Source organism: Piliocolobus tephrosceles, chromosome 5 (genome assembly GCF_002776525.5).
Source record: "Piliocolobus tephrosceles isolate RC106 chromosome 5, ASM277652v3, whole genome shotgun sequence".
Classification (NCBI taxonomy): Eukaryota; Metazoa; Chordata; class Mammalia; order Primates; family Cercopithecidae; genus Piliocolobus; species Piliocolobus tephrosceles.
This window is the reverse complement of record NC_045438.1, coordinates 41,763,376-41,789,238: the sequence shown is the minus strand read 5'-3', so window position 1 is coordinate 41,789,238 and position 25,863 is coordinate 41,763,376. Positions and strand designations below refer to the sequence as shown.

General features: G+C 35.9%; 1 protein-coding gene across 7 annotated transcripts in view; it reads left to right on the top strand.

The window, feature by feature from the left end:
- HIVEP2 (HIVEP zinc finger 2) overlaps positions 1-25,863 on the top strand; it is a 198,922-nt gene that overhangs the window by 148,354 nt on the left and 24,705 nt on the right. For 6 of the 7 annotated variants that reach the window (XM_023183790.2, XM_023183795.2, XM_023183789.1 and 3 more), the window contains 2 exons: positions 17,659-17,753; positions 25,203-25,247. The gene's annotated coding sequence lies outside the window, so the exon portion shown is untranslated. Of the gene's footprint in view, positions 1-17,658; positions 17,754-25,202; positions 25,248-25,645; positions 25,680-25,863 lie in introns of those variants that run through there. The other variant, XM_023183796.1, reaches the window with a different exon arrangement.

Here is a 25,863-nt window from a genome sequence, read left to right as displayed (position 1 = left end):
CTTTTTTTCTTTTTCTTTTTTTTTTGACACTGGCCACTGCTTGACCTCATACCTGGTGAATCCCTGGGAAAGGTCCTCTCTTCTGACCTACAGACGGCATAAGAACCAAATAGACAGGGCAAGCTGAGCCATCACATGGGCTACCCTGGCCTCTTTCCCTTGTGCAGGCTCAGCCCATTATGTTCCCCACATCATACAGTGAGGTGACTCCTACAGTATTCACTCTGGTCAAAATGTAGAGGTTTCTGCCTAATTATCACTATGTAACTAGTCTTTGTCAAGAAATGCCATTAATTACTCGTTATCATCAAAAAGCAACAAAAGATAAAATTATGATCTTCTAAAACTATTGTCTGGTAGAGCACATGGCCTTTCTGAGCCGTTTGGATTAGCCTAGGGAGAGACAGTCAGTGTTAGAACACACCAGTTTTATATAATAGAGCCAGTTCATTGAATTATTTTCATAGCACCTTCTATGCAGAGGGATTCCTCCTCCTAAGCCTCTCAAATTCTCTCTTTTTTATTTTCTGTTTGTCATCCCTGAGAATATTAAAGAGAAGCCATTTCTAAGATTTTAGCTTCTGGTTTTAAATTTTAATCTCTCTCAACAAATTAAATCATTCTTGTAAGAAAGATGCTTATCACTCTAAGCAGAAAATTTATAAATGTACTTATGATTAGTCATGCATTTCTTGTTTCTGAGCATATTGGGCATATATAAAGATGAAGGCCAAATACTTAGAAACTTAGGGTGATTAGCTTGGAAAAGAACCCATTGTTTCATAGAGAAGCATAAATCAAGTGAAGATGCCATCTGGCAGTTAGAGTCCAACCGTATTAAACTTGAATTCTGCACTTTGCATACTAGAGGCAGAGGTGCTTAGTAAGTGTTAATAATGACTAATACAGTATCATGGTGGTTAATTGAATATTGTCATCTAAAAATTGAAGTAATAGACACACACTTCAGCAGCTGAATGTGGTGATGCTATCTTCCTAGGTTTAATTCCTCAGATATTTGTGAGCTATTAAGACCATTTATTCCATACCAGCCAAATGCAGACATTTTCAGTGTTTTTTTGCTGCTACCTGGGTGTGTGGTAGCCCAGACCATAAGTCTGAAGTAAAGGGAAAATATTTGCTGCTTAGTCTAATTTCTGGGAAAGTTATTGGGAAAAAATAAGGTTTTTCAGTAGGAGAAAAAAATAACCTTTAGCAATTTGACCCTGGTTTGAGAAGACTCTACTCATTGGCATTAAATGATATGTGGCTTTTCATGCACAAATGAGCAAGGAAAATTTCAAACTAATCAGTGATGCTGGATTCCTGTCATGAGCCTGGTGCTGATGTATCCTTCCCTGCTACACTGCAAAGGGACTATGTTTGTGTACTAGCTGCATCTTAGCCCAGAGGCATCCCTGCTGTTTGGTGTCACTAGTTTGCTATTCTACCATCTTGGACTTTAATTACAGTTTCAGATTGCATTATAGAAGTTAGTTGACAACTCTGATATTTGGGACATCAATAAGGTTTTGGGGAAAACATGCTTTCGGCAGGTGTTGGTTTTTCAAATAATATGTTGATGCTGCAGCTGCCTACTGATGACCAGAAATTTACTAATTTTTAGTCACTGAAATAGTGACTAGTGACAATATGAATATTCAGTTCTTCCAAGAAGAGATAATGCCTGATGCTCTCTCTCCTCCTTTCTTAGTGGTTTAGCCCCTCAACAAGAAATGGCTGTCCCTGAAGTGGACAAGATTCACATTCCTATCTGTCTTTTAAGGATACCTAGGTGGTACCATAGAGACCGCTGTCTCCTCCTGGACTGCACTTAGGACGAGAATGATGTTTCCCACTGACAAGCCAAAAAAATGAGTTACATTTAATGGCCAGTCATTACGACATAATACAAAAACAAACTCTAAAGCAGAAATTTTGACATTTATATTATATGTAGTAATTTTTAGTTTATGAAATACATTAAGAACAGTTTGCCTTTTAAGCATTTCATGCTTTAAGTAATATTTCATGTTTTCAATATTTAACCTGTGCTAAGACAAAATCTACAGATATAAACACATATTTCACATATGTTTGCATACATGCAAAATCAAATAACCATTTTCAACTTATGGACACTTGTTACCCCTATAGCTCAAACAATAAAAGTCAAGTACCTACTTTTATAAATGTAATGTTTGCCTGTATTTATAGCTTCTGGAAACTTAACTCTGCTAATATATAAATAAGAATGCCAATATTTTATGACATTTTACAAGTGCTAGGTATTGTCCTGAATTTTTGCATGTGCTATCTCATTTAATACTCACAACCAGCTGGCATAATAACTATTAGTATCCCATTTCATAATAAAGAAACATGTTAGGAGAATTAGTTATATAACCAAGATCTCATAGCTGGTGAATTGTGCATTAGAATTGAGACTCAGTTCTGTCTTCACTTGAAAGACTATGTACCTCATCAATCAACCCCATCTTCATGAGGTCATCCTTGTCCCTAAACACTTAAGAGCATAATCTCTTCTCATTTTGAGAGGGTAGGTTAGGCAGAAAATTGCAACCCAGGCGAAACACTGTACAACCTTGCTATTTCTTGGTTTCGTGCCGTCTTCATGAGCATGCAGGTGGACCTAGAAAGGGGGAAGCACAAGCCAACCAAACCTGTTTCAACCAAGGCGTTTTAATTATAGCATTTGTATGACACTATTGACAGCAAGGAACGGGGAACTTGACAGGAACTATTTAAAGCAAAAATGGAAACATTATTGATCCATGAATTGCAACAATACAGGGGTGGTGTGCTTTCAGGCAAAGCTTGCTCCAGAGATCTATGAAGCCTTGAGGAGCTAGTTTCTTTTGTTGGGGTGTCTGACTGTCTCCTCTGCGTATCAGATGTGCCATCAGGCTGTCTCCACTCACGGTAGTGGCAATGACCAAAGAAATCCCTGACTTCTCCTCACCACCCAAAACAAAGAGAGAGAGACATTCCTTATGGCTTCTCAGGATGAAAATCCTTTTTAATGTTTAACAGGCACCAGCTACTGTTACCTAGAAGCCCAAGTCAGAATTATTTATAATATTCCTCCTTGACATATAATCACTATGTTTGTGGCAAAAAAGAGGATTTTTCCAGACCTGTGTGTACAGTAGTCTCCCTTATCCATGAGGGATATATTCCAAGACCCCCAAATGAATGCCTGAAACCATAGAGGATACTGAATCCTATGTATACTGTGATTTCTTCTATGCATACATACCTATGATAAAGTTTCATTTATAACTTAGACACAGTAAGAGATTAACAACAATAATAATTAGAAAGAACAATTATAACAATATATTGTAATAAAAGTTGTGTGAGTGTGGTCTCTCACCCTCAAAATATGTTATTGTACTGTTCTCACCTATTTTCTGACCATGGTTGACTGAGGGTAACTGAAACTGCAGAAAGCAAAATTGGGAATAAGGGAGTATTTTGTCCATACTATTTGAGCACCCCAAGCACATGTGTACACAATGGAAAACTGTTATTCAGGAAGAATAGCATTTGGTTTACACTTTTGGGTGATACTGTCTCCATTCTCAATCTAAAATATTTATGCCCTTATTAGCTTAAAATCCTAATTACTGTCTCCTTGACCAAAGTATTTCAGACTTGTTACTTTTGATGAGTTACAACTATTTGTTCCATGTAAGAAAGTATTGTGAAGTCATTTAGAACTAAATATTTCACATCAGTTTGGAGTCACTTGGATAGATGAAGTTTAATGAATTCTAAATTTTTTAAAAAATTTTTCATCCAGAACTTGTAAGCATTGGGTTGATGTTAAGGTGGTTTCTATTTAATAAATAAAATATCAGAAATATTAAAAAATCTGGAAACATCAAAAAAAGAAAAAGTTAGATGTGTTATGAGTGTATAAAATATATGTAGATACTAGTCTATTTTATCATCTACTACCATGAAATATACATACATCTATTATAAAAAGTTAAAATTTGCCAAAACTTATGCACATACATAGACCATATGTGGCACCATTCACAGTGAGAGACATGTAAACACAGGTAAAGATGCGGTATTAAATCTGCATAAAATTAACTGTTGGACCTGCTATACTACCGTAATAATTTTGTAGTTCCCTCCTGTTGCTACTGCAGTGAGCTCAAGTGTTGCAAGCATTCACTTAAAACGCCATGTGACGCCAATCATCTCCGTGTGAATGGTTTGTCTCCCAGCAAATTGCAGACACAATAAAAAGTGATCTCTTATGGTTCTTGCACATTTTTTAAATCATGTTTAATGCAATAGTTTAAACCTTGAATAACACCATGGGACCCATAGGAAGTGCCATTACTAGTGCTAGAAGTGCTCCCCAGAAGCAGAGGAAAGTCATGACATTAGAAAGAAAAAGCTGGGCCGGGCATTGTGGCTCAAGCCTGTAATCCCAGCACTTTGGGAGGCTGAGGCAGGTGGATCACGAGGTCAGGAGATCGAGACCATCCTGGCTAACACAGTGAAACCCCATCTCTACTAAAAATACAAAAATTAGCCAGGTGTGGTGGCGACACCTGTAGTCCCAGCTATTCGGGAGGCTGAGGCAGGAGGATGGTGTGAACCCGGGAGGCAGAGCTTGCAGTGAGCCAAGATCGCACCACTGCACTCCAGCCTGGGGGACAGAGCAAGACTCCGTCTCAAAAAAAAAAAAAAAAAAAAAAAAAGAAAAGAAAAGAAAAAAAGAGAAAAAGCTGAATTGCTTAACGTGTACCATAGTGTGAGGTCTACAGCTGCAGTTGCCACCATTTCCGACAGATAATTCATCCTGTAAACAGATGATGAAAACTTATGGGATCAGTAAATACAATACAGTACAGTAAATTTATTTTCACTTCCTTATGATTTTCTTAATAACATTTTTTCTAGCTTATTATTGTAGGAGTACAGTATATAATACAGACAACATACAAAATATGTGTTCATCCACTGCTTAGGTTATTGGTAAGGCTTCTGTTCAACAGTAGTCTATTAGTTAAGTTTTGGGGGAGTCAAAAATTATATGCGGATTTTCAACTGCTCGGTCCAGGGTAAGGGTGAGATTAACATCCTAATGCCTGCGGCATTCAAGAGTCAACTGTAGTCACTGTGTAAAAGCTTTCTGACTGTTTACTGTGCTGATAGGACTTAGTCAGGGCCCTCCGTGAAGCAGGAAGTTTTAGTTAGGACCTAGACCTTAACATTTCTTCAGCTTGGGTTTCTTTAGTCAGCAATAAAACCGCTTTGTTCATTAGTATCAATGACAGTAACAGTCATGCTACTGCTTGGCAATTTAAAATTGAAAGGTCACTTTCATGTGTCCTCTCCACGTGGGGTCACCCATAGAATGGTGGAGAAATGGGCCAGCACCTTTACTGTACCCATCTTACGTATGCAGAAACTCAAGCTCCAAAAGGGATTCACCCACGGTTAGTTCACGGCAGATGGGATCTTAAACCTATGTTCATGTGCCGTCCATGGAAACAGCCTTGCACTGAGAAGCAGGAGGCTAAGGAGTGACCCACTGCTGTGTGATCTTTGAGAAATTGCTTTGACAATTGCTTAACCTTTCTGAGCATCAGTTTTCTCATGCTCCTCTTCCATTACAAGGTTATTGTGAGGCTGAAATAAGTTTTGAAAAATAATATACATAGACAAGATGTTACTAAAACATTTTCTTCTCTATATTGTATTGCTAGTTACCTATTGAAAGACTCACTATAATCTATAAATATTTATTCAAATAATTTACATCCATGTTAAAATCAGAGAGCAGAAGCTGCAATAAAATTAGTTCTGGCACCTTATCTGAGGCCCTCAGTGGAACCAGAGCAAGTCTGATAGAAACTGGACAAAATGATTAAAATACTTTATGTTGCAATTTCCTTTGTTTTTATTTGATTACTTGTTTTTGCTTATTTTTCTCTACTTTTGTTTGTTTTGATGACAATCTGTGCTAATGAAGAATTCTTGATTAGGTGGGTTGGGTTTTTTTAAGCAAATTTTTTCCCTTCGGTGATATCTGAGAAAGAATGAAAGTGAGATTCCAAATAACATCGATAAAGAGAAATCACTGAAAATTATATGAATTCAGACTATTCACAGGCCTGCAGATTTTGTCAAACTGCTTTCAAAACTAAAAACCATTTTTTAATTTATTATAATTTTTTCAGGGCAAATAACTTCTGGTTGCATTGTTTAAATTGCATTCTTCAAATTATTTATATGAGTGTGAAGAATATAGAAATTAAGCCAATATGCTTATATTAGATATTGCTAACTGCTGACTGAAACCCAAATTACGAATTCCAAACACACACTCTTTAGTGTTTACATTTATTTGAAGAGAAATATCAAATTAGATCACATATAATTGGTTAATCAAAATGACACTGAAAATGGAAAATTATTTTCAGGCTCTTTAATTCATTGTTTAAAATTGGAGTGACACTTAGGATACTTGAAGCTTTACCTTAAAAGTGGAGGTCAATTTGAGACTTGTAATGCTTTCTGATCAAATGGCTTCAAAACTTATTAAAGTACATGTTTCTAAATCTGATTTTATAACCCCATGGGTGTTCAACAGAAACAAAACCTTCATCCACCTGCTTCAGTACACTGCACAGGATTTGTGTGTAGGATCTGCCAGTGTAAGTTATCCATGTTCAAGAATATGTCAGATGAATTTGCTTTGTCTGCTGCTGAGCTTTGACAGAGCTTTGACAGTAGCATGGAAATTTGACCATGGCTCAAAGATAATGTAATTTGACCATATTATTTCCATATTATTCTTAAACAGTTCCTTAGAGAAGCAAAAATAATTAGTGTTCCTATCCAGTTAGGTTATATGTACCTTTTCTGTTGTATTTATGAAAGCTCTTCTTCTCTTGGAATCAATACAGTTGAAGGCTAAGGAAAACGCACATATTCAGAGAGTTTCTGTCATTTTTCACAGAGCTGGAACCAATTAGTCTTCACAGTTGTGTTGCTCAAACTATTGAAATATACAAATAGATTCAACTTTGGAAACAGTTTCTAGCTACATTTATTGCCTTTTCTAATAGTCCCCATTATTGAGATGGGCGTGTTTGTTTGTGTACATATTAATTGTCAGTATAATGGGAAAGAAAAGTAGAAATAGTATTTGAAGCTAGAAATGATGTTAGTGACCAAAACACATGCCTAGAAGGTCTAGATCCTTCCTATAGGACGGCCACAGATTTAGATCTTAGCTTTCTATCAGTCAGCCCAAAGAGAGACATAGAACAGGCTTAAAATGTAGTGTTTATAAAGCTAATTTTAAATAAAAATAAAATTCTTCCTTATTTTGAGTCCAGATAAATTTCTCCCATATGACTTCATTTTAAGTAGACGATTAGAAATGATAAACCATGAGGGCTAAGCACAGTAGCTCACACCTGTAATCCCAACACTTTGGGAGACCAAGGCGGGCAGATCGCTTGAGCCCAGGAGTTTGAGACCAGCCTGGGCAACATAGTGAAACCCTGTTGCTATGAAAAATATAAAAATTTGCCAGACGTGGTGGTGGGCACCTATAGTCCCAGCTACTTGAAAGACTGAGGCTGGAGGCAGAGGGAGGCACTTTAGTCTGGGCGTGACAGAGCTAGACCCTGTCTGAAAGAACAAAGGAAAGGAAGAGAGAGAGAGGAAGGGAAGGGAAGGGAAGGAGAGGGGAGGGGAGGGGAGAGGGGGAGAGGAGGGGAGGGGAGGGGTAGAAAGAAAGAGAAAGAAAGAAATTAAGAAATTATAAAATATGGAGTTCCTTTGTAATCCCTAAATAGACTAGAATTGACACCTTACTCTGCCCATAGTATCAAGCAATACATATTTTGGTAATCATGGTATCGGGAAAGAAATGTGGCATAGAATCGTCATCAATTTCCTTTGTTAAATTATTGATTAATTCACTGAGAAGAATCACCTCAGTCACTAATGATGCTAAAAAGTAAATATTCAAGTCATCAGTAAATATTCCCTAAATGCCTATACGACGAAGCACAGCATGAGTATCACAATTTGATACTCTAGGTAGTTATATAGAATTATGAGATATATACACAGTTTTTAAAAAATATAATAGTCTTAAATCTACTGTTCATACATAATAGGTTATAATTAATCATCTTAAGAGTTTTATTTTAGAATAAAAGATAAACTTTTGAATATATTATTAAATTATTTGGATATGGTTATTGACTCAGAAAAAAGTTTGGAAAATATTCTTTTTAAATAGCCTAATAAGAAGTAGTGTTTTTTTCCTAAGACTGCTACGAGTACTAATACTCCAGGCAAATTGACTGTTCTCCACTCATCAAGCCCCTCTAGCAGAGCTAGTTCCCTGCTCCCATCAGCAGACCTTACCTTCCACTTTTCTGAGAAAATAAGAACATCTAAGGGAACTCCTCAGTTTCTTTTCTATCAAAAAAGTTATCTTGCTTCATTATATCTTCCTTCCCTTCATTCTAAAACAGAAAAATTTTCATGGTTTCTTCTGACACAGATTCCTTATCTATGCTTTTGAGTTCCTTTTTGGTTCCCAATATTTTTCATTCATTCTTTAATGAAATGTTTGTTTATTTATTTATTTATTTATTTATTTATTTATTTATTTATTTATTATTTTACTTTAAATTGTGGGATGCATGTGCAGAATGTTCAGGTTTTTTACATAGGTATACATGTGCCATGGTGGTCTGCTGCACCTATCAACCTGTCATCTAGGTTTTAAGCCCTGCATGCATGAGGTATTTGTCCTAATGCTCTCCCTCCCCTTGTCCTCCACCTACTGACAGGCCGTGGTGTGTGATGTTCCCTTCCCTGTGTCTGTGTGTTCTCATTGTTCATCTCCCACTTATGAGTGAGAACATGCAGTATTTTTCTGTTCCTGTATTAGTTTGCTGAAAATGATGGCTTCCAGCTTCATCCATGTCCCTGCAAAGGACGTGAACTCATTCTTTTTTATGGCTGCATAGTATCCCATTTTTAAAAGAGTTTATTCCGTTATCTTATTACTTGTATCTTTTCCTCCTTTGCTCCAAGTCTCCTTGCCTTAAAACAAACTTCTTCTTAATCTTGATTCTTTTTCGGGCTATACATTTGCAGAGTTTGCCTGAAAGGGATGGAAAGAGATGGGATATAATAGCTTTCTAAAGTGTCTCTGTGACTGTGGCAGTTGTCTTCTCAGAACCACTGATGTCTCTCCGTGTCTGCCAACTAAAGTTCTTTGCCTTCTGCCACAACCATCACCTCAGTCTGCCTAATGTTCTAGGCACACAGACTGTTTCTCCAACACCCCTTCTCTTGTCTATGTCACAATAATAACCTCACATTAAATACATCTCTGCCTGCAAATCTGAGCCTTCTTTCAAAATCTAAGATAGTGTTCCTTAAATGCAGCATTTGTAAGCAATGTCTTGTCTTTGTATACTCACAACACCATTTCATGCCTCTGTTGCTTTCATAGCTTATTGTTCATATGCTTTCCTTACTCGTTAGACAGTAAGCTCTTTGAAAGCAGAGTGTTGTCTCATTTATCGTGATCCTACACATGCACACTATTTTTAATTCTTACTTGGTGTCATTGAAATTGATTTAAATTTATACATATGTGGGGATTTTTTTGGTAAACGAGACAGTAATATCTGGATTCAAACAAAGAAATATGAAGGTTGCATTTTAGCAATATTTTATTTCATCACATTAGTATATATGAGCTTTGGAAAAAATGTAATTTGACTGAGTGAATAAGCCTGCAGATGGAATTCTGGAATTGCCTGACAGAATTTGCCCAATAGGATCTTATAAATGCCTGCTTGAAACTTGAATTTTTTTAGCCTTAAACTTTGTAAGCAATGATATATTCTGAGATGAGACAAAAAATATGAATACCATTCACAGTTTATCAAAATGTCAAGGAGGTACCTGAATAACCATGTAGCACAGGTAATAATAAAGCTTTATCTAGTTAACTCATTTGTGTAAATCATGGCTTCCACTTGAGCCCCTTCCCTCTGTCTAGTGTTTCCTGATTGTTCAAGCCATTTTTGATCATATGGTTCCTAAGCTCTGACAACAACTGATGTTCAGATTATTTGCTGTGTGCTAACCTCATGTCAATTTCTGAAGTCTTGAGAGATAGTATCCACTTACCCTATGTACCTTATAGAACCTGGGACAGTGCGAGTCCAGATTTGTTCTTTGGTTTCCTGAGGTTGTATATCTCTACACAGGCACACAGACCAGTTTCCCCACTCTCTAGGAAAATTGTCAAGAGAGGAAATAGAATTGATTCTTTCAGCAGCTCAGTTATTAGAAGTAGATAGGGTCTGTCTGATTAGGTTATATGATATGTCATAGGCTTTGCCTTGATTTGTTTTTGAGGGATTTTTATTGTGTGTAGACCTACTATAGGTAGACTGAAGACAATTTTCTTTTTCATCACATCTGAGAATCATTTGTAGCATGAAATGTGGGATGCAATTCAAATTTTCAGCTGTGCTTTCATTGCTTTGGGTATTATTTCCACTGATGCAGGAGGATCTTCCCTCAAAAATGGATTTTCTTCAGGCAAGGTCAACCTGTTATATGAATACTTATGAATATAATGCATATTTTATGATTTGATTTCTCTGTTCTCTTTGTGTACATAATCCAAAGTTAACAGCGGCGTTTCTTTATGCTAGTCTTGGCATACCTAGGAGTAAAAAGAAAATTGGAGAATCATGACCTTATTTATGTATATCTGCAGCAACCAAATAGTAAACATAAGCATTGTAAACGATAAAACTTGAGAGAGCAATACATTGGAGTTATGACTTTGTTGTGTCATACATACTTCTCACTAGAGTGTGGTAGTCAAATAAACCTTATTTGCTTTTATCCCTGTCTCTCCAAATATTTAGTTAAAAATTAAATGTTTAAGATGGCTTGGCTAGAAGTAGTTATTTACCTACCATCATATTAAGGAATAAGATAGAGGAAACTGAAGGGACGGAAAAAAAATAAAAGTGAGAAAATGTATCACAAAAGAGAAAACAAAAAATATTTTTGATTATACAAAACATCTACTTGGCTCTGCCCTTTCGCAAAACCAATGCAGCAGAAGTATTGCCTATGGAGGTGGTGTTACCATGTCTTCACAGGTCTCCTAGGTGAAATTTTGGTATTGTGAACAAGGGGCTTACCTCCATTGACTCTCAATGAAAGAGCTATCTTTGCTTTTAGGAAGATGATCTCATAACTCTCCTTAAAATATTTACTTTAAAATTTTCATTATAAGAACATAAAAATCTTAGAAAATAGCTTATACTGAAAATTGGTTGTAAATTAAGTAATTATTTTTGCTTTCGATACTAAATAATGCACTGCTTGTAGAAATTGATTATCTTTACTTCTAATTTTTCTATCATTTACTCATTTTGGAAAAATTAAAATTTTGTTGAATTGATTTTTATTTACTATAAAAATTGATAAACAGTTCAGTGGAGCATTGGTCCTTAACTACTCTTATTTTCTGTTTCTTTGATTGTGGATTATACATATCTTTGCTCATTTGAATTTCAAAATTATTCTTCATTTTTTACTTCTTTACTCATTCAATCGATTTCTGCAGTAGGGTTAGATAAATAAACTTTGAATAAGAGGACATAGTGTGGATAATGGAAAATAATTGACTTGACAGTTTAAAGACCTAAGCTGCAGACCAGAACTATCATAATGAGCTGTGGGTCCCTAAGCAAGTCTTTTGACTTCTCTGGTTCATTTGTTAGTTGCCTGATAGATTAAATTCAATGGTTTCTAAATTATTCCACAGCCCTAAACACTGCCTATATTATTTAGAATAAGCTAAACATTTAAATAGTAGTAGAAGTTTGTAGTTATATATTTGCTCCTAAAATCAAGTTAGTCAGGTATATGACGTACGTGGTGTCAAATTGGGTCAAGAAAACAAACCTAGGTTGTAGCTCTTATCTTAGAAAACATGATATGTGTTTTAAGGACACATGTTGGGAGAAGTTTGCATGGTCAATACCAGATAAGCACAGCCAAGATGCAGAATGACTAGAGAACGCTATATGATCCCGATTCATCAAAGGAAGATTCAACTATGGTTAGTAGACTGTAATTAACTCAAGGCAAAAGCTAGCTTACTTTTGAAAATAAATTACTACCAGATGTTTAAAAAAATGATTTATCTGTGGTCTTTACCTAGCCATAAGGTTATATTAGCTAGAACACCTTATTCCCCAAGCATCCTCATGAACCAACCTTCCACCACACTAAAATAAAGTATATACAACCATAGAGAAACCAGAATGATAGAGTCTTATATTTTTATTTCATCTGACAAATGTATTTGTTTCTCAATCTAACATTGATAACTGTGCATTTCTATATATTAGCATATATAGTTTTCTTTAAATATGAAGTTCAGTGTCGTTACATCTAGAAAACCTTTTCTGACTTTCCAGAAAGGAGTGACCATTCCCTCTTGCAATCTCCCTTGTAATCTGTTTATATTTATGTCATTTGTTGAACGAATTCACAAATATCACGACCTCCTGATGCTCTGAGCTCTTTTCTGTTTGTTTGTTTTGTTTCTGTTTTTGTTTTTGAGATGGAGTCTTGCTCTGTTGCCCAGGCTGGAGTGCAGTGGTGTGATCTCGGCCCACTGCAACCTCTGCCTCCTGGGGTTCAAGTGATTTTCCTGCCTCAGCCACCCGAGTAGTTGGGATTGCAGGTTCCAGCCACCACACCCAGATAATTTTTGTTTTTGTTTTTTTTTTTTTTGAGACGGAGTCTTGCTCTGTCTCCCACGCTGGAGTGCAGTGGCGCAATCTCGGCTCACTGCAACTTCCACGGCCTCCCGGATTCATGCCATTCTCCTGCCTCAGCCTCCCGAGAAGCTGGGACTACAGGTGCCCGCCACCACGCCCGTCTAACTTTTTTGTATTTTTAGTAGAGACGGGGTTTCAACGTGTTCGCCAGGATGGTCTCAATCTCCTGACCTCGTGATTCGCCCACCTCGGCCTCCCAAAGGGCTGGGATTACAGGCGTGAGCCACCGCGCCCGGCATAATTTTTGTATTTTTAGTAGAAACGGGGTTTCACCATGTTGGCCAGGCTGGTCTTGAAGTCCTGACCTCAAGTGATCTGCCCGCCTGGGCCTCCCAAAGTGCTGGGATTACAGGTGTGAGCCACCACACCCAGCCAGCTCTGAGCTCTTAAATGCAGTGCTTGTCTTGTCTTTTTCTGTATTGTGTAAATGTAGCCCATTTCTGGCACATCGTAGGCATTCAGTAAATGTCTTAAAGTATCATAGAATAATCAGAAATCCTATTTAAAGAGGCTTAAGTTACAATCTCTAATGCACATTACCTGTTTTTGTTTGTTTTCACTAGTTTTAATTTATGCAATGCTTTGTTTCCTATCTTTTCTGTTCTCCTGCACTACCTGCTGAGAATCAGCAATAGACCATATGTAGCTTTGGTATCATTTTTATGGGCAGTTTCTGGATAATTTGGACTCAATTTGCCCCAGCCTTCTATTATGAAAACTCTGTGGGAATCCTTCTTTCCATGCACCTTCTTGACTTTTCAAAACCTTCTACAGAGTTGTTCCAGTAATGAATTGCCCCATGTTCCAAAACTACCATGTTTCTCTTTCCCTAGTCATGTACCTTTAATATGTTTTCTTTTTTACATTTCATCACCAACCTCATTCATTACCTTTTTATCAAAAATATTGCTAAAGATCTAGCTTATAGTTATCCTGTCAATGTGTATGTGTATGTGTGTGTGTGTGTGTGTGTGTGTGTATTGTCTATCCTGTACCTGCCTTCTCTAGTCCTTCCCAACCTCTTCTTTCTTTGCCACTCTAGGCACTCCGAAGTGGAACAATGGGCCCATTTAGAGTCTTTTTTTTTTTTTTGTAGAGAGGAAAAGATGCCTCTACAAAAACCGTGTGAAATTGATGGAGTATATCTTGAACATTGATATCTCTTTCAGTGCTCTTCTCCCATCTTTAGTCACTACTTTTGAATTTTTTCTATTCCCTACTATAAGAGTAAAGTGTCTCTTCTCTAGTGAAGAGTAGTGTTCATTCTTTTAAACATGTAATACTTAAACACTCCTTTTTACTGAGAAATAAAGCTATCATATCTTGTTTCCAGTTCCTATTTGCCATTTTTCCATTGAGTTTATAAGAATTGCTTTCATTGTTGTGGTTTTGATTTTTTTTTGGCAGCGGGGGACAGGGTCTCACTCTATCCCCCAGGCTGGTGCAGTTATAGCTCACTGCAGCCCCAAATCTCTGGGTTCAAATGATCTTCTCACCTCAGCCTCCCAAGTAACAGGGACTACAGATGTGCACCACCACACCTGCCTAAATTTTTTTTGTAGAGATAGGGTCTTGCTATGTTGCCCAGACTGGTCTCAACCTCCTGGTCTTAAGCAATCCTCCCCAAGTGCTGGGATTACAGGTGTGAGCCACTATACCCAGCCAATAATGACTGTTTTTAATTATAATAATGCTCATCTAAAGTGTAACTGGTTTACCTTATCAGCTCTTCTCCTAAAATTGTGATATAGTGTGTATTTATTTAACCTCAGAAAAAACAAGGGTGATGAGAGGTACTTGCGAGTTCTGCCAATGAAACCTTCACCTCTTGCTAGATTCATGTAAGAGTCATATTAAAGCATTTATAACTTGTTTTGAAACAATTTGGAAAAGTAGAGAATGGAAAAAGACAATCCCACTAACAATGGATATTTTTTAAATGTCTATCTATTATCTATCAATCAGTAGCTTGACTCTTGCTTAGCTTAATAGTAGTAACCCATAAGCATCCAAGAACAAGTAACTAATGCCAAGGATTTTTTCTCTTCTAAGAATGGGAAGGCTGCGAAACCACTGGGATAGAAACAGTAATACTCAAATCTTCCAAGTTTTTATTACAAATAGGAGATGGAGGATTGGAAAATATTTTCAAGGGTCTCTTTCAACCTGCAGGTCGACAGAAAAACCATCCTATATGTGGTAAAGTGAAATATAATTTTTACTTCATATTTAGGAAGGAATTTTAAATGACCTTGGGATATTTATCAAGGTTCATTAGCACTATTTCTGAAAACTTGTTTCTTTTATTAAATATTAAGATTTCATTACCTGGTAAGTTCTTATGAATCTAACAATCTAAAAGCAAAGTTAAAGAAATAATCATCTTTCCTCCTTTCGTTCATTTCTTTAATAACATACTATGTAAACTGTTGATTTCTTAAGAATAGGAGCATGAGTTGTCATAATACATTCTCAAGAGCTGTTTGATAAAAGGTTTTTCTTTTATTTTGATGGAGAAATAAAGACACAAAAACTCACTTAAAATTAATGCAAAAAATAAATTTCTGAGATGGCATCTCCATATCTCCATTTCAATAATAACAATAACCAAGTCCCATGTAGAGGCCATTACTGATTTCAATTTATAACAAAATGATTTGTGCAGAAATTCCGAAATTGATATCATATCTTTCATGTTAATATCATTTGCATCTTTGCTTTAAAATCACACTAATTATCTGGAACTTTCTGTAAGGTAAAGATAAGTATAACATGATTACCATTCTCTTCTTCAAGAGAAACCCAAACATTTAAAAGGTCATGAGTGATGCAACAGAACCAATTTTCGAATCCTCTTACCAGGTAAAAAGGGGGATCATCTGTAATCTATAATTTCAAATACATGTACATGTCATGAAAGGAATGTTTAGCATTTCCAGTAGCCATCATCTTAGAAAGTAAGACTGGAAAAGCGAGTCAGAACTGGGAATGCTGTCCCATCACAGCTTGTTGGGGCGCACTGACATGCTCTGTTTTGCCTGTGGATGCTGCTGGTAGGAGTGATGATTTCTGTAGGGGAAGGGAGATTGGCTGGCCTACTGAAAATTAAGCTCTTCTTTTACCTTCTTGCCTCTTAATTTGGTGACTGTGAGATTACCAGTCACAGGTAGTCGTTGACTACTGCAAGTTAAGGCTCCCTATAAATATCTGTCTCTTTAGAACCTTGGCCCATTTATGTCTTGGGTGTATTTTGTTTGTAGTACAAAATAACTCAGTGATTTCTTTTTTTTTTTTTTTTTTTTTTTTTGGGATGTCCTTTGTTTTTTTTACAAAATAATTTTGTTTTTTTTTTTTTTTTTTTTTTTTTTTTTTTGAGGAATGCCATGCTTTACTTTAGACTAGATTATAGTTTTTGTGGTGTTTTTTGAAGTGATTTCATTTGATTTTTTAAAAAGATGTGATATTTAGTGTGTTAAAACTACAGTTAATTATCTTATAGAAAATGTGTATTTTTTTAGGATATCACCTCTATTCCTTCTATGTTAATGAATCATGCTCTTTAGCATTGATGAAAGTTTCAATTTTGAGAATAGTAGACCTTGTCAGGTGTCACTTTGGATACCAGCAAACCGTTGATTTCAGGCAAGAAGAATAAAGTTTAAAAAAGAAAATAAATCTAGCATTTGCTTAATAATTTGCCCTTTGCAGCACCAGAATCTTATGTGACCACCCACATTCATCTGGTTACTGACGTGGTTCTTCCTTCAATTGCAGAAGCTATTTTTGCACCTTTTGTGTCTTTTGAGGAACCGAGTGGGCCTACTTGCTTATAATGATTCATGTCTCAAGTGCACAGGGTGTCCTGAAGTGCTACCGCAGTGATGTGCAGAAATGAGGGGGAAACTAAAGCAAACTACTTCCTTTAAGCACTTTGAATGTTCACATGAAGTGCTACTGCAGGAAAGCGCATTTAAACTGTTGTTTAATTCTTTAGTTATTCTTACGAGAGTTTTGTATTAACTTGTCAGGAAGAAAGAGCAATTTAAAAAAAAATAACAAATATACAATTATGAGTATCATTATAATATTTTTAAGTAGGTCTTTTATACTGGGAGATAAACTCTGTTAAGATCATTGATTAATCTATTTGGATTAGGTAGTTTGACCTTCCATGCATTTCTTTGGATCATACTTGAATAAATATTAATTCTATATATGAAAAGTTCCTTTCTTCATTACTTACTAGACTTTGGAAAGACTGAATTTTGCTTTGATTGGGTTTAGATTCCTATTTCAGAATTTAATTTTAGCACAAACTATAACATTGCTGAAATAAACTATAGAAACAAATTTACAACGAGGTTATCTAAGACTTCACCTGCGAAGTTTAGTTGCTGATACACCTAAAGATGTTCTTTGGAAATCTCAGCTTTATGGCAGAACCGTATCATGGACTACAATGACACAATTTCTAGTTCTGATACCTGAAGTTTTAACTCTAGCATTTCACTGTTACAGGGAATTCCTTTTAAATACAAGTAGTTATTCAAAATATTTAAACTATGTTAAAAGAAAGGAAATCCTTTCTTGTGGGGGGTGGGGGGGAATATAGCTTCTTGAGAGATCCAGTTCCAAATTTTCTTTCTTAAAGGAAGGTAGGTTCTGTGAGTGAAGAAGAATGAGCATGCTTATTAAATTCATTACAGGTGTCATCATCATTTAAATCTTCTTCTTCATCTTTTAGATTCCCAGAAGTTGTGCATGAGTTCCTGTGAGGAGAGTTGGCATCTTGGAAATCAAAGACGGTTGTGATGCAGTTTTTTGATATGTGGATAACAGGTTAATAACTAAAATTTATTTATTCTTATTCTCTTGTTACATTAAACTTGAAAAGCTGTTTTGGCCTACCATGGGCTCATATATAAACTGATTTTGTCATCAAATCAGGGAGGAAACAATATATTTTCCATCTAGAGAGAAAAGTGTTGTTTTGTTGTATTTTGTTTTTCGTAGTAGACTAGTCTTTTTTTTTTTTTTTTTTTTTTTTTTTGAGACTGAGTCTTGCTCTGTCGCTAGCTAGGCTGGAGTGCAGAGGCACAATCTCGGCTCACTGCAACCTCTGCCTCCTGGGTTCAAGTGATTCTCCTGCCTCAGCCTCCCAAGTATCTGGGACTACAGGCACCTGATACCATGCCTGGCTCATTTTTGTATTTTTAGTAGAGACGGGGTTTCATCATGTTGGCCAGGATGGTCTCGATCTCTTGACCTCGGCCTGCCAAAGTGCTGGGATTACAGGCGTGAGCCACCACGCCCGGCCCACCAGTCTTAATTATAATTAATTATCATTGTTATAATTAAAATAGCTTTATTTCACAGAATTTATTTCTGACAAAGTTTATTTTCATGTGAGACTCTACTTAGTAAATCCTAATAACTTTTGCTATATAATGAGAAAATATCTCAGTAGAAAGGTGAAATCAAAATTTAAAAAATTATTTTAAAAGATATGACAAAATATTAAAAGCAGCATGCCATAGCCAAAATAAATCATAAATATCTTGACTAAATAGGCAAACTCTACAAATATATGCGATCATGCCTGCATTGCAGCCCACATTGAAAAATATGACCATTTCTCATTAGGTTTTAAATATCAAACTAGATTTTAATTACATCAAATTAGAGGATGATCATCACAATATTTTTACTTTTCTCCAAAAATTTTCTGTATTGCTTGGCAGGATTGTATATAATACAGTTTTCTCCATATAGTGGCAACTTGCTCATTTTGGAGGGAATTGAGGTTGTTATGGGAATTTTTACTAAAAGAAGCCTTTATAATGAATTTGGCTCTCAGGAAGGCACCTTTTAAAAAATCCTCCTGTGGAAATAAGTCTTTATTCAGCTGGACTCTGGCACTCATCATGCCTTCTTTCTTGGTGGTTCCTTTTTCCCCTCATCCCATACTCCCTGAGCCTATATGCTCTGAACGGTGGTTGGGCAATGAGTGTCTAAGTGACTCGTGGGATCAGTGTTATAACTACGATGCCCTGAGGTGTTCATGCATTTTTAAAAGATTTTACAATTGATCTATGGCATTTTAATAACAAACACAATGATGTCCCTTCTAAAATGTCATTCACTAATTATTACCATAAGACACATATTTTGTTTACAAGTGTCATACTACAAAATCCTCAAGAAAAGACCAAATGTTTATAAGTGTCATACCACCAAATCCTCAAGAAAAGAGCAAGTGACCATTTACATTTTAAAAAATGTTTTATTTTTTAAATGTTGGAAGTGGAGAAGCTGTGTTTGCTGCCAGTCATTTTATACTGTCATTATTTAGGATGTCATTATTTAATGCTCACTTGACTTTTGCCACCACTCAAGTAATGACTAATTTCCTGAGGTAAAGTTTTTTCTGAGATAATGTTTTTCTAAGCAAAAGATCCCAGGTTGACAACCTTGGGTACTGTAGGTCTTTATTCTTCTGCAGAGCAAGCCTGTCTTCCTGCCAATGCCACCCAGTCGTTATCCTGAAGAGACCTCTGAGGAGGTCCATCCAGGAGGCTGTTTCTGTGTCTTTCCTTTGGGAGCTTGTCTGAGGACATTATTTAACTGGGTACCAAACTTATTTGAGTGGGACTCTCAAGAGTGGCCAAAGGAGAGGGCACACTTCTAGAAGAATGCCAGCTCTTCCCTGTGATATTTTCTTTCACTTCAGTTCCTTTAGTTCCTTTAGTTCCATTACCACTGAAATAGCCATGCAGAGGTAATCTCTTTTTTTACATGATCCCCATCTGAAGAGTATGATGAGCCTGCCAGACAATGTCTGTCTTTATTGACTGGAGGACTCCTGTGGGCTGTAGCAGTATCCACAGGAAACCCAGAGTCATAGCCCCTGAGTTTTATTCTCCAGTCAATTATCTTACTCCTTTCATAACACTCAAAACCCACTAGAGAAAATTTTAACTGTGAATGCAAAACTGTATTTGGAATTCCGCTCCTTTGTTGGCAGTGGGTGCCAAAAATGACTTTGTGTGGGTTTGGTTACCATAAAAGGAAATATCAGTGAATAAAGTGATAACTCACTATTTGCATATGAGAATTACTCTCCTACTGCATTTTTTGATGTATCAATTGATTAGGAAACCTGGTATATATTTTTAATGGACTATTAGAGAATCTGAAAAATGAATTGACTCTACACAGTCATAGAGAAATGCTGTAGCTATAATTAACCATATTACTATAGATCTTTATAGTTCTAAGTAGATCTCTGTTGAAGAAATTAAACTAAAATTGCAGGTAGATACAATGGTACATTTAATGATTTATAATAATATTATGAAGTCCAAAGAAACTATTTTCCTAGACTTAATGATTCATTTAATATTAAGTTAATGATAACTTAATAACTTAATGATTCATTTAATATTAATAATTTAATATTAACTCATTAAATATTAAATGAATAGTTATATTCATTTAATATAAGTATTCTCTAACATACTTATTAAAATGTTTTCTTATCTATAAGCATTTTTATACATTTTAGTAATAAAATGCAAGCTCATGAATTTATGTCATTTGGAAGAGTTAGGTTGCTTAGTAAAAGTGTCACCTAACAAAACAAGACAAATGCCATTATCTAACCTTGAATTAAACTTGGAAAACCCAATTGTTTTTAAAGTGAATTTCTTTTCCTCAGTATAATTTGAGTGGAGTAGCAGAGAAACTTTCAAACCCTCCCAAATCCTGCTCATTTTTAAAGAGAAAGTCATGCTATGTTCATTAACAGATTATGATGCATGCAATTTCCATTGCAGAATCTTTTCAGTTTCCAGGATAAAGCAGCTGTAGAAAAATGACTAATACGAATAGTTCATATTTTTAATGGTTCATAAATATGATCAATAAATTCCAAAAAGAGGCCATCACTCACTTTCTCTCCCACCTACCTTTCTCTGTATGTCTCAGAAACTCCAAGAAGAGACGTGATTTTATGGACAGTAGTTAGTCAAAGGCTCCCCAAGGATAGTTTTAGAGAGAAAAAGACATCCTCAAACATGTTTCAAATCAAATGTGAAAGGTTCATGTGAAATAAGCATGATTTCTAGTTCCCTAGTAAGTCTTCCACTGAAGTGAAAAACTAGACATTGTGAATCAGAGGAGGGATCCCCGTAGGGCTGGGACCTCCAGCTTAAGTACAAAGAAGGACGCTCTTCCGGCACAACCCAGGAGAGAAAGCATGGCATGGGATATCATCTAGCTTCCTGGTAAAACGGTGGAGCATCTTGGGTAGGCTTGTCTTAGAAATTTAGAAGGAAGAGATTTTCTTGACAGAAGCTATTTGCATAATTGAGTTAATGCTTTGAATCTTAAAAACTTTCTGGATAATAAGTACTGTTGGAATATAGAAAGATCCTATATTAAACTTAGCAAAATTGATTTTTTAAAATAAAATGATAGATAAGACTTTTTTTCTGATTATCCTCCTTCTCCTAAAAATTAAACAGTTAACTTAATGGTCTAGACATGTTTTGTTCTGACCATAGGATATCTGATTTTGAATTTTACGTAAGTCACTTTTTTTCACCTTCTGGTGTATTCTCTGGTAGCAGAATATTATTTCTGAATTTTATTTTATGCGTCTACTAGATGATATGCCCTTAGTGTATAAGAATGGTTTTATTATTTTAAACCATAAAAATTCACTGTCTGATTTATAAAGGTATTACCTCATTGCTAAGTGAAAACATTATATTTTATGGAATAACTTATAAAATAAATTATTCCAGCCCTGTTTTTTATAAAATTGTATGTACTTACGACTTGAAGTTTATGCTGTTTTTGTTTTGTTTTTTTGTTTGTTTTGAGATAGAGTCTCACTCTGTTCCCCAGGCTGGAGTGCAGTGCTGCAATCATAGCTCACTGCAGCCTCGACCTGCTGGGCTCAAGTGATTCTCCCACCTCAGCCTCCTGAGTAGTTGGGACTACAGGTACATGCCACCACACCCAGCTAATTTTTGTATTTTTTTGTAGAGATGGAGTTTTGCCCGGGCTGGTCTCGAGAAGCTCAAGCGATCCACCTTCCTCCACCTCCCAAAGTGCTAGGATTGTAGGCATGAGCCACCATGCCCAGCCCCTGAAGTTTATGTTTTGAGCAAAATTATATATTCTGTGTCAACCAAAAGATGTAAAATGATACATACCTGATTTTCACTTGTAAGGTTCTTATTTTCCTTAAAACTAATGATTTCCAAGCTGGACACAGTGGCTTGGGAGCTACTAGGGAAGCAGGGGCCAGAGGATCTCTTGAGCCCATGAGTTTGAGTCCAGCCTGGACAAGAAAGTGAGACCCCCTCCTCTAAAAAAAAAAGTAATGATTTTCAAAGAACAAAAGAAAACAGTCTGTCATGAGACTTTATTACAGTCTTACAAGAAGCTGTTCTCATTAATACTTAATATACATATTTTGAACATTATTTAAATTATGGACTTTTTATTTCTAGGAAATGGCATTTTGGGGCCATTATTTTGTACTACAAACATGCAGAGCTCATTTATATTCTCTTAGAACCATTAAAAGTTGAGACATTTCACATATTAAAGTTAAGTGAAAATATTTAGGTGAAGATATTATTGAAGATGTGTTATTTTAAGTTGGAATAAAACTTAATGGAGAATGGTGGTGAGTCCTCCTAGACTTAAAAGTCATCAAATTTAGATCTGAATTTTGGTTCTGAAACCCAACCTCTCTAAGAATCATTCTCAACTGTAAAATAGGTGTAATAATACACTTAGCATAGGGGTATAATGAAGATAAAATAAGACAATGTACATGAAACTCTTTAACAGTATGTGTCAGCCCATAGTAAATATATAGTAAATGACAGCCATTATCATTGTTATAATTAACAGTGGAACTGCATGCGTAGATCAATACCATGATACAATATTAAATCTGAAGAGTAACTTAGAAATTATTCACTTCAAACTCTGAGTCCTAATTGAGGATTCACACATGCTTGTCTTGAATTGGAAGTGTAGCATACTTCCATTTTAGAGGATATTATTTACCTCTGCAAATCTGACAGAGGCTGTGTCTACATGAACCTTAAATATTTAGTTAATTAAACACAGTCAGCCAAATCAGAATCAACATTGTGTCTTCTTCTTCTTAGCATGGTTCCTGGAATTGACAGAGGTAAATTTGCATTGGAATATTATGAGGCCATCACTTCTGCTTCAGTTTTCGCCTCATTTCCTATAGAGGGATGCTACAGAAAATTATTGCGCAGCAAAAAATTAAATCCAACAGCAAAACTTTTTAGCAAACTGAAATTAATATCTTTGTTTAGTTTTTTGACTGCTGTTTTACAAATCTCTTAGGCTTCATGGCCATTAACAGAAGGAATCTTTGAGTACAGATGTCTTACTACAAATATCTGGGGGCTACTGATTTCTCACCCAAAGACTTACTGTTCCTGTGGGAATTTCCAGGTGCTTTTTCCCTTTCAAAGTGCAACTTCTCTCATCATCATCATCACAGTCAAATTCTATGTTAGGGAGAAAATTGCCCACGGAAGTAAGACTACTATTTGAGTTTTGCTTTAGGAATCTGCAGTACATCTGCATGGAAGCATTTTTAAAAATTATTAACCAGTAATTTATTTAAAAAGATAAACATGCTCATGTTAAGAAAAATAAACAAAAATTAAACTTACTGAAAGTCATGAGGTGAAAGGTAAAAATCCTTTTTTTGCTTTTCCTCTGAATCCCAGTTTCCACTTTTTTTTTTTTTTTTGAGATGGAGTTTTGCTCTTGTTGCCCAGGCTGGAATGCAATGGCTCCATCTTGGCTCACTGCAACCTCTGTCTCCCAGGTCCAAACAATTCTCCTGCCTCAGCCTCCCAAGTAGCTGGGATTACAGGCATGCACCACCACGCCCAGCTAATTTTTTGTATTTTTAGTAGAGACGGAGTTTCTCTATGTTGATCAGGCTGGTGTCCATGCTGCCTGGCATCCTCACAGGAATGTTCTGTTGATCAATTGTTCCTCTTTTTCACCCATAGGATTAACAATATGTCTTCCCACTAGGGTGCAATAAGCTTTTCTTGCATTTAATGTTACTATTCCCTGAACAAGTTTCTATATTGGCACTTATAGCTATACTTTATTTCAAATGCCTCAGTTTTATAATTGAGCCATAATTTATTTAAGCAGTTCTTGTACATATATTAGTGTGCGCTTGTACAAGGACACCTGTAAGGATATATTTCCAGCAGTGGAATTTCTAGGTCAATGTGTATGATCATTTTTATTTTGATAAACTGACACATTGCCTATCAAGGAAGCATCTGAGGTTTTATGACAGTTGATACAGTTTATCATTGAAGTTCTCAGAACCCTCTGGGTACCTTATTGAACACTGCCTTAAGGAAGTTGAGTATCCACTTAAAATTGAACGATTACTTGGTTGTCAAGTCTTCCTGAGTCATAGGCCCTCATCTAGAGGACTTCTTCACTTTGCCATTATGTAAATTTCCTAAAAAGGAAATTTATTCTTTTTAAACATAAACATTCAAACCTATCAGAAAAAAAAAAAAAAAAAAAAACTAAACAAAAAACCCCACTATTTTCAGCCAGGTGAGGTGGCTCACACCTATAATCCTAACACTTTGGGAGACCAAGATTGCTTGAGCCCAGGAGTTTGAGACCAGCCTGGGCAATATGGCAAGACCTCATCTCTACAAAAAAATACAAAAATTAGATGGGTGTAGTGGTGTATACCTTTAGTCCCAGTTACTTAGGAGCCTAAGGTGGGAGGATCGCCTGAGCTCAGGGAGGTCAAGGCTGCAGTGAACAGTGATTCCACCACTGTACTCAAGCCTGGGCACCAAAGTGAGACTGTCTCAAAAAGCAAAACAAAAAATGCCCACTATTCTCAACTTTTAGTATCTAGGGAAATAGAACTAGCCTGATTACATTTAAATAACTAAGATGTTTGATATATAATAATCGTTTATCTTAGAAAATATTACCATGATGTTTTTATAATATTTTCTCTGAGTTATTTTTGAGTCACAGTGTCAATATAAGGTTTACTCTTCTCTTCTAGTGTAATGCTTTCTGAAGCAGTTTCTTGCTTTTGTTTTAGGGTACATAGCTTTGTGAACCCTTTGTATAATGAACTGGAAATTGGAATTTGTATTTGTATATATCAATGGTATGGTTTAATAGAACAATTTTTCCTAACTGCATTTATTTTGTATCCAGGAAGCGTCAGGACAATCATGCCCATGAGAGCTCTAAACTGTTCAGGTAATCATTTCATTTTTAAACTGCCCTAGAAATATGCTTTGTTTTCCATATTAAGAAGACTTTATAATTGTTTTGTTTAGATGCACCCTTTTATCTTTTCCAAAGTTCTGTGACATCTGATTTTTATAGCCTTGATGTCATTTTACTAATCACTGATTTTAAGCTGTAAAATAAACCTATACTTTATAGTAATATATAATACTTTATGAATTTTATAAAACATGTATTTTATATATGTATGCTTATATGTATACTATGTTATATTTATATTTATATTAATATATAACTTTTTTTTTTTTTTTTTTTTTGAGATGGAGTCTCGCTCTGTTGCCAGGTTGCAGTGCAGTGACATGATGTCGGCTCACTGCAACCTCCGCCTCCCGGGTTCAAGCGATTCCCCTCCCTTAGCCTCCCGAGTAACTGGGACTACAGGTGCATGCCACCACACCTAGCTAATTTTTGTATTTTTAGTAGAGACGGGGTTTCACCATGTTGGCCAGGATAGTCTCGGTCTCTTGACCTCATGATCCACCTGCCTCAGCCTCCCAAAGTACTGGAATTACAGGAGTGAGCCACCCTGCCTGGCCACATTTTTTTTTGTATTAAGCTATAAAAC